Here is a 10,610-nt window from a genome sequence, read left to right as displayed (position 1 = left end):
TGGGTTAATTATTTGTTCATACATTCTGTGTCATCTGCTGGCCTTCACATGTCATCTGTTGCAAAACTCCCCAAAATTCCTATTAAATTACTTATGCCAACCCACAATACAGTGAAACCGTAATGGAGAAAGTCGCAAAGTGGAAGGGATAACTGTACTTTTCATTAACAGTGTGGATACTTAAACCATGAAGGAAAAAATGAATAAAAGCAGAGCTGGGCCACTGCTTTTAAACAATTTCACAGCAATCCTGATGATACTTCTAGCCTCTGCTTATGCATTACAACCATGAAATCAGTACAAGACAGAAATTCACTAATGTGCATTTAATCACCAAAGGACTCAATGGTCTAGGTTTTTATACTGTAATGTTTCTAAGACTGTGCCCATTAAATGCAAACAAGAAAGGCACAACAGGAGAACTGAAAAATGCACTTGAGGTTGAGATTGAATTTAAATATTATTGATGGTATCTAGCCTAGTCCCTGTTCTGGCTGTTTCTATGGCTTGGGCTTCATTGATCTTCCATTACTAGGCTACATCATTTGGTAATGGATGGCTTGGATTGGGAGTAGCACTGTGCAGCTCTGCAATGCTGGAGGACGATTTATTTGAGGAGCTGCCATTGGGTGTTCTTCTGGAAGAAATAGCTCCAAGTTTAAAAGTCCCTCCCTCAAAGGGGGAATCCTGTGGGCCTACAATGACCACACAAAAATAACTTGCATTGCTTCCATCTGTTTCTGCTTTTATCCCAGAAAATGTATCTTTCAGCAAATGCTGGGTTTCCTCAATAATCACGTGGGGCAGCCTGGCCCTCTTGTCTGATCCAGAATTCAGCCTCAGGGTCTTGTCTCTGATTTGGCAATCGTGATTATGCCTATGGACTCCTTCACCTATGGCGAAGGGAAGCCAACCATTACAGTTAGCTCCACTATGAAATGGAAGTGATTTATGAGAGCATTTTCTCTGGCTCTCCCCCATTCCTGAAACATTTTCTCCCTTCCACTCCACCTACTTCCTTAAAGGTTTCCTTAAAGTTCCAGCTAAAATCCCTTCTATAGGAAGCCTTTTTAAATTTCTCATAATTCCAGTATCTTCCCTCTATGAATGAGTTCCTATTTATCTTCTATATAGCTCATTTGTACGTATTTGCTTGTTTTCTCCTTTAGACTGAGCTCCTTCATGTCAGGGACTGTCTTTTGCCCTTTTTTAATTTCCCCAGCACTTAGCACAGTGCCCAGCACATAGTAGGCACTTAGATATTTATTATTTGCTGTTCTTTGATTGGCATTAATAAGCTGAGTAGGCTTCATGAGGAACTAATAGTACGGCTCCATAGTCAACATCCTATGACCTTTCCTTTAACCCCTCCTACCCCCTCCCCTGACCTTCCCTGGTTCAATGAGGCCCTTCTTAAGAGGGCCTCACATCTGAGTCACTGATGCAAACCTCTGATCTGGGAGCTTAGAAGCAGTGAACAATAGTTGCTCTATAGCCCTCACCAATCCCCAGGCTTGAAGACTTAAGTCTCAATCAGGGCTCATGATTTCAATAGGCCAAACTGCAGGTGATTCGTGATTGTTCAACATTAAATTCTGGCTATTGTACTATACCTTTGCATTAGTACAGCTGCATTTTTTTGGTGGTATGGTCCACAATCTAATGGAATCATGACAGTGATATTGAGGCCAGTGAGGTATGAGGAAAAATGTTTTGGCAAGCCCTAAGTATATTGACCTAAAACCTTTTTCAGGGCCCATGTGAATGTAGCTCAATCAATCCCATTAGGGCTATATTGCCGGGATCCCAAGATGTTCTTCTGCAGCTTGCGATACATAGGCCAGCTGAAAACACCTTTTGTTATAAAAGAGGAGAAAACTGGCTATTTACAACTTCACCTGAGAGAAAACTAACTTGGCCTTTTTAGCCCTCCCAGTTAAACAATCTGAGAGCCCTCTCCTTTTCACAACTTAATCATTTCCCTTGCCTGGTGTCGAAGAATAAAGGGAACAAAACTAACTTAGCAACTAACAAGGCAGAACAGCCCCAGGACTGTCTTTTTCCTAACAGAAGGGAGTTTCAGAGTCCTTTACTAACAGCAGAATAACCATTCCCCTTCTCTCCAGATAGTTGCCCTATATTTTACATGCAGTTTGTTTCCTCCAGCAGACTTCCATAGTATGTTCCAAAATGGGTCATCCCTTTTTTCCCAGTAAACATTTTCAAGTAAGTTGAAACATTCTATCAAAAGTTTTTTAAATGAGATGGAGCCAAGATGATGGAGAAAGGGCAGGGACTCACCTGAGCTCTCCCCCTTCTCTCCCAATATCTTTAAATATTGTCTCAAAAGAAATTCTAGAGCAGCAAAACCCACAAAATGACAGAGTGGAACAATTTTCCAGCCCAAGACAACTTAGAGAGTCAGCAGGAAAGGTTTATTGCACCAGGGTGAGAAAGGAGTACAATCTAGCGTAGACCCTGTCAGCACGGACTAGGCCCAGCAAAACAGGAGCAGGCCTCAGGGGTGACTGAAATCAGTGAAGGGGGTCAGAAAACTGGTCAGGCGAATACAAGGGTCTCTATGCTAGCATGAGAGGCAGGATTGTTACACTGCCCATACTTGGATCTGGGTGTCTCAGTCCCAGAGCAAGGAGCACGAGCACACCAGAGCTTTCAGCTGTAGTGGAATGGGGACCCTCCTCATAGTTCCTGGGCAGAAAAGAATGCTTGTGGTTGCTCACAGACCAGTGCACAGTACAGGAGAATAGTAAACACACTTCCTCCTTGGGATCATAGAAGAATTAGAACTAAAAACTTACAGGTCCCCAGAATTACCTCAGAAAACAGACGCACAAAAAAGGTGAAGACACCTGGGACGGTGTGCCTTCCAAACTGGAAGCAGAGCCCACGTTAGCACAGAGTTAAAAGTCAAGAGGTAGACTGGAAAAGTCAGCAACAACTGAAAAAAATTCTGACTATAGAGTTCCTGTAGTGACAAGGAAAATCAAAACACAAACTCAGAAGAAGACAACCAAGTCAAAATTCCTACATCCAAAGCCTTAAAGAAAAATATGAATGGTCTCAGGTCATGGATGAGCCCAAAAAAGATTTTAAAAATCAAGTAAGAGAAGTAAAGGAAAAATTGGGAAAAGAAACAAGAAGGATGTAAGAAAATTTAAAAAAAAGTCAACAGCTTTGTACAAAAAAGATTCAAGAAAACACCACCTGAAAAACAGAATAGGCTAAATGCTTAAAAAAAAAGAAAAGGGGGTACAAAAATCTAATCAAGAAAAGAATGCCTTGAAAAGCAAAATTGGCTAAATGGAAAAGCTAGTACAAAAGCTCATTGAAGAAAATAATTCCTTAAAAATCAGAATTGGCTAAACAATAAAACAAAATTTAAAAAATGAAAAAAAAAGAAGAAAATATAAATTATCTCATTGGAAAAACAACTGATTTGGAAAACAGATCCAGGAGAGGTAATTTAAGAATTACTGGACTACCTGAAAGCCATGATCAAAAAAAGAACCTCAGCATCATTTTTCAAGAAATTAAGGAAAACTGCCCTGATATTCTAGAACCAGAGGGTAAAACAGAAATAGAAAGAATCCACCAATCACCTCCTAAAACAAATCCCAAAACAAACTCCCAAGAATATTATAGCCAAATTCCAGAGCTCCCAGGTCAAGAAGAATATATTGTAAGCAGCCAAAAAAGAAATAATTCAAATATCATGGAGCCACAGTCAGGATAACACAAGATTTACCAGTTTCTACATTCAAGAATCAGAGAGCTTAGGATAAAACATTCCAGAGAGCAAAAGAGCCAGGATTACAATCAAGAATCACCTACACACAGCAAAACAGAGTATAATCCTTTAGGGAAAAATGGATATTCAATGAAATAGAGGACTTTCAAGCATTCTTGATGAAAAGACCAGAGCTGAATAGAAACTTTGACTTTCAAGTACAGGACTCAAAAGAAGCATACGAAGGTAAACAGAAAAGAGAAATCATTAAGGATTCAATAAGGTTAAACCGTTACATTACTTCATGGGAAATGATACTTCTAACTCCTAAAAATTTTCTCATTACTAGGGCAGTAAGGAGGAGAATATACATAGAGGGCATGGGTGTGAGTTTAATGTCATGGGATGATTATCTAAAAAAATTAAAAATTAGGGTGTGAGAAAGAAGTACACTGGGAGAAGGGGGAAAGGAGAAGCAGAACAGGGTACATTATCTGACATAAAAGAGGCCTAGAAGAGATTTTGCAGTGGAGGGGAAAATGGGGTAAGGAGGGTTGGGAGCACGTGAACCTTACTCTAATCAGAATTGGTTCAAAAAGGTAATACTATACATATTCAGTTGGGTAGAAATCTGTATTTTCTTCCTATTAATTTATCTATTTTTAGTTTTCAACATTCACTTCCCCAAGATTTTGAGTTCCAAATTTTCTCCCTATCTCTCCCCTCCCCCAACCCAAGACAGCATGCATTCTGAATACCCCTTCCCCTAATCTGCCCTCCCTTCTATCACCCCCACCCTTCTCTTATCCTCTTCCCCTTCTATTTTTCTGTAGGGCAGGATATATTTCTATGCCCCTTTGCCTGTGTATCTTATTTCCCAGTTGCATGTAAAAACAATTTTTAACATTCATTTTTAAAACTGAGTTCCATTAAATTCTCTCTCTTCTCCCCTCCCCATCTACCCTCATTGAGAAGACAAGCAATTTGATATAGATTACACGTGAGTAGTCATGCAAACACTTCCATAATAGTATGGCTAACTATATTTCCCTGACCCGTTTATTCTATTTTCTCCTTTGACCCTTGCCCCTCCTCAAAAGTGTTTGCTTCTGATTATCTCCTCCCCTAATTATTTTTATATTTTATAATTATTTTTATATTTTTCTTGAAGGCTTTTGATGTAGGAGCTTTGACTTTGTTGTCGTCTTCTGGTTGTATGTTTTGATCTTCTTTGTCACTGAAGTAAGATTCTATAGTCCCAAGTTTTTTCCCTCTCTTTGCTCATGTTCCCAGCCAATTACTTGAGTTATAAACGCTTTGTGAAGGTAGGGGTCTGCTTCCAGTGTGGAGAATGTACTGTCCCAAGCTTCAGGGGTTTTGTACAGCTGTTTTCAGAGATACTTCTAGGGACCTGTAAATTTTCAGTTCTTCCAAGGAGGTTTGATCAAAGGTGAGGTGTTTACTTCTTTCCTGGTCTGTGCTCTGTTCTGTGAGTGACCACAAGCACTCTTTTCTGCCTTGGAGGCAGAAAATTTTCCTTGTGAGGAAGATTCCGTCTCCACAATGCCACAAGCTACAGCTTGCCAGCACTCCTCCTTGCCCTAGGATCGCCACCCAGAACTGTGACCCAGATCCAAGCACAGGCAAAGCAAGAGATTCCTGCCTCAGCACCAGCAAAGAGATCCCTGCAAACCCCCTCTGATCAGCTACTTGATCCCCCCACCATCTGTGGGTGGAGAGCTCCAGAAGCAGTGGCTGCCACTGTGGCCACCACCCTGGAGCTGTGCTAGGATCAAGACCACACTTCTCTCTCAGCCAGGCCCAAAAGACCTTTCCCACTGACTTTCTAAGTTGTCTTTGTCATTTGTGGGTTGAGAAGTCTGGAAACCACCACAGCTCCCTGTGATTCAGTCTCCTGAGGCCTGCTGTCTTTGCCTGTGTGGCGCATGCCAAACTGCGCTCCTCTCCCAGCCTGGCCAACAGACTTTTCTTATCAACAGTCTAGGTTGTATTGGGTTGGAAATTTGTTTCACTCTGTCTTTTTGTGGGTTCTGCTGCTCTAGAATTTGTTTACAGTAATTTTTACAGGTTCTTGAAGGGGTTTGGGGGAGAGCTCAAGCAAGTCACTGCTTTTACTCCACCATCTTGGTTCTGCCTCAGAAATCTATCTTATCATACAGGCAAGTAGGAAGGGAAGGGGATAAGAAAAGGGAGTGGGGGAGCTGATAGAAGGGAGGGCAGTTTGGGAGAGGAGAAAGTCAGAAGCAAAAGAAAGAGAATGGACAGGGTGAAAAGAGAGAGAGAAAGAGTAAGATAAATGAGGAAAATAGGATGGAGGGAAATACATAGTGGGTAATCGTTACTGTGCAAAAGTTTTTACAGTAAGTTTCTCTGGTAAAGACCTCACTTCTCAAATATATACAAAACGGAGTCAAATTTATAGAACTAAGTACCATTCCTCAATTGATAAATGGTTAAAGGATACAAACAGTTTTCAGACAAAGCAATCAAAGCTATCTATAGTTACATGGAAAAAATGCTCTAAATCATTATTGATTAGGGAAATGCAAATTAAAACAACTCTGAGCTACCCTCACACACCTATCAGACTGGCTAATAAGACAGATAAGGAAAATGACAAATGTTGGAGGGGACATGGCAAAATTACAATACTAATGCACTGTTGATAAAGTTGTATACTGATTCATTCTAGAGAGCAGTTTGAAACTATGCCCAAAGGATTATAAAATCATGCATACCCTTTGACCAAGTAATACTACTACTCGGTCTATTTCTCAAGAGATAAAAAAACAAAAACAAAAATGAAAAGGACCTATATATACAAAAATATTCATAACAGCTCTTTTGGTGGCAAAGAATTGGAAATTGAGGGGATGGCCATCAATTAGAAAATGGCAGAACAAGTTGTTGTATATTATTGTGATGAAATACTATTTGTGCTATAAGAAATGACAAGTTAGGTGCTCTCAGAAAAACCTGGAAAGACTTAAATGAACTTATGCAAAGTGAAATGAGCAGAACCAGGAGTACAACGTACACAGTAACAGCAATATTGCATAATGACCTACTATGAATAACTTAGCTGTTCTTAGCAATACCAATGATCCAAGATAATTCTTAAAGACTTAAGGTGAAAGGTGCTGTTCAGCTTCAGAGAAAGAAGTGGTAGAGCCTCAACGCAGATCAAAGATACTTTTTCTTTAATTTTCTTACGGTCTTTTTTTTTGGGGGGGGGGTTCTTTCACAGCATAACTTACATGGAAATGATTTGCATGACTATGCATATATAACCTATGTCAAATTGCTTGCCTTCTTAACAGAGGAGACAGGAGAGGAAAGACAATTAATAACTCAAAAATTTTGGGGAAAATGTTAATGTTTTTATATGTAACTAGGAAAAAATACATTAATTTTTTCAAAAGTTTTAAAAATGTTCCATCAAAGTCCCTTCTCCAATATTTCACAGTGTTGGAGATGTTATAATAACCATAGTAATTACCAGTGGCATTGTAGTGACCCTGAGTTCTGAAAGCCAGCAGAGGTCAAACCATCAGGCCTATACCATGCTGCAAAGATTCTGGGTACAAGTCTAATGGAAATTTTTATATCTATTATCTGAGGCCCAACATAGGTAAGAGTGGGAAGGCTCATCCCACGGTTGTCTCCAGAGTAACACATTTTTCAGTTACAGTGGTTTTTGAAGCCACAGTTCACAGTGGCAAAGGGGGTGTGATCTGAACTGGTGGAACACACCGACACTGGTATTCATATTAACAAAAAACAGGCCTTCTAAAGTATGGAAAAAGTGATTTCTATGTGGTCTTTTTTTAAAGTAGGTTCTTACTTTAAGCCTAATGTAGTTGAAAAGAACAATAGATTTATAGTCAGAAAAAATGGTTGTGAATCCTGGCTTTGCTACTTAACCACCTATTGCCGCTGTAGACAACGTGTTTTGAACCCTGTGGGCCTCAGTTTCCTCATTTAGAACGTTTGGAAATTGCCCTTTAAGGTTAACTCATATGTTTTCTTCCAGTTTAAGATATGCTAGTTGTCCATAGTTTATCAAGACTACTTTGCACATCAAGGTTTATGGCTGGGGGATGGGGTACAGTTTCTTCCTCATGAAGACAAGTTAACCATGACAACCTTCCCTCACTGCTCCATCACACTACATCCTATGAGATTTCCACCTAAAGGCTCTTTTTTTTGCCTTGTCTCACTTTGCCTCCTGCCTTATCTTGATGCCCATTTATAGTAAATTAATTATTAGTAAAATTTTTAAAAACTTGATCACAGCCTAAAAGAGGAATGATTGGTTCTTGACAAAGTCTGGAACCTAAGAAGATCTGGTAAAGATATATTGTTCTAGTCTTTCAATCTAACCAAAAGGTCTGGAAAGCTGAAAAGTGGGTAGGGAAAAAACTATCAATGTCTACCTAAGCTACAACACATAGAAAGAATGGTAGTAGATGTGTCTAATAATTCACAAAGGACAAAACCTTTTAGAAAATGCCTATACTCAAATGTATGATTAAAAAGTCAACATCCCTTAGAGATTTTAATAAGGGGGAAATTTTGATTTCATTGGTATCACTTGGACTTGGTGACATGGTACCTATGATTGGAATATCTTAGATAAGTCTTATCTCATTCAAGAAACTGGAGAGAATAGACATGAGGTGGGGGTGGTACAGAAGGGCATTGTACTTCAAAAGAAAATTTGCTCACATGAGGAAATCTAGAAAAGGGGACAGAGCATGTTGGAAAAGTAAAACAGGACAAAAAAAGTAATGGAACTAGGATTCTTTAGCCTAAAAATGCCTTAGGGTGACCTATCAATAACAGGTCCTTACTTTCACTAGCTGAAATTCTACTTACTCTTCCTTCAAGGCCCATCTCTAATGCTATCTCTTCCATGTAATTTCCCAGCTAAGGAGGAGAGATCCTTCCTTCTGGATCTCTTCTCTATCCAAATCACTGCCTACAAGAACTTATGTACTCTCAGTCTAATGACTGTTAGCACTTTCAGGGTGGAGCTACGCACCATACTACATCTTGCTTTCACAGCATTCTGTAAAATGCTTTATACATTTAACTTATGTATTTGTTCTGATTTGTGATTCATTGATGTGGGTTAACTTCTGCTGTGCAAACTCCTTATACTGATGCAGATCATTTGAAGAGAATTAATTACCTAGAAGATTAAGAGGTTAAGTGACTTGCCCATGTCTTGTGTCTCCAGGCATACCTTGAATTAGGTCTTCCTAACTCCAAGTTCCCTCCCTCCCTCCCTATCTACTCTGCTGCCTGAAAACCTTGTAGAGGTTTAGTGTTGGACTGCATACAGATGGCTCTCAAAAACAAATGCTTTCCACCAAGGATAGAATAAGTAGCACTGAAATTGCATGGTTATGAATGAGAACTTTTTAACAGTGTGTGATTAAGCACAAGAACATGAAACCTGGATTACTAAGGGAATGCCTCTGTATGCTTATTAGTCCACCTTCAAGATAAAGGGATGGAGAATGGCCCTTTCTAGACCATTGATCAAGTAAGTTTTTTTCTTTTGTTATTTTCTTTTACATTTTAAAAATATTAAATGTTTATTAATTTATTAAACATTCATTTCCACAAGATTTTAAGTTTCAACTTTTCTCCCCATCTTGCCCCTTCCACCACCCCAAGATGGCACGCATTCTGAAAACCCCTTCCCCTAATCTGCCCTCCCTTCTATGTCTCCCCCCCTTCTCTTATCCCCTTCCCCTTCTATTTTCCTGGAGAGCAGGATAGATTTCTATACTCCATTGCTTGTATATCTTATTTTTCAGCTGCATGTGAAAACAATTTTTAACATATGTTTTTTAAAACTTTGGGTTCTAAATTTTCTCCCTTCCTCCCTCCCCACCTACCCTCATTGAGAAGGCAAGCAACCCCATACAGTTTATACATGTGTAGGCATGCAAAACACTTCCATAGTAGTCAGGTTGTGAAAAACTAACTATATTTCCCTTCATCCTATCCCACCCCTGCCTATTTATTCTATTCTCTTTTAATCCTGTTCCTCCTCCTAAGTGTCTACTTCTGATTACCCCCTCCCCCAATCTGCCCTCCCTTCTATCATTTCCCCCTCTTATCCCGTTCCCCCCTATTTTCCTGTAGGGTAAAATAGATTTCCATTCCCAATTGAGTGTGTATGATATTCCCTCCTTAAGCCAAATCTGATGAGAATAATATTCACTCATTCCCTCTCACCTCCCCCCACTTCCCCTCCACTGTAAACACTTTTTTTGTTTGTTTTACATGATATAATTTACCCTGTTCTACCTCTCCCTTTCTTTTTCTCCCAGTATAATCCTCTCTCATCCCTTCATTTTATTTTTTAGATATCACCCCTTTATCTTCAACTCACCCTGTGCCCTCTATCTATATAATTTCTTCCCTCAAAATACCCTAATACTGACAAAGGACTCATGAGTCACAAATACCATCTTTCCCTGCAAGAATGTAAACAGTTCAACACTAATAAGTCCCTTATGGTTTCTCTTTCCTGTTTACCTTTTCATGCTTCTCTTGAGCCTTGTGTTTGAAAGTCAAATTTTCTATTCAGCTCTGGTCCTTTCATAAAGAATGCTTGAAAGTCTTTTATTTCACTGAATGTCCATTTTTTCCCCTGAAGGATTATACTCAGTTTTGCTGGGTAGGTTATTTCTTGGTTCTAATCCTATCTCCTTTGAACTCCAGAATATCATGTTCCAATCCCTAAGGTCCCTTTGTGAGGGACTGTCTGATGTTGGCTACTGCCAAGTGGGGATTGTGGCAAGATTGGGGTAAGATCTGGGTA

General features: G+C 39.5%; 1 pseudogene; it reads right to left on the bottom strand.

The window, feature by feature from the left end:
* Positions 1–453: 453 nt before the first annotated feature.
* LOC114050322 lies at positions 454–981 on the bottom strand (annotated as a pseudogene).
* Between the last annotated feature and the right edge of the window lie 9,629 nt (positions 982–10,610).

The sequence above is a fragment of the Vombatus ursinus genome, unplaced genomic scaffold (assembly GCF_900497805.2).
Source record: "Vombatus ursinus unplaced genomic scaffold, bare-nosed wombat genome assembly UNPS02014799.1, whole genome shotgun sequence".
Classification (NCBI taxonomy): Eukaryota; Metazoa; Chordata; class Mammalia; order Diprotodontia; family Vombatidae; genus Vombatus; species Vombatus ursinus.
This window is presented reverse-complemented; position numbering and strand designations above follow the sequence as displayed.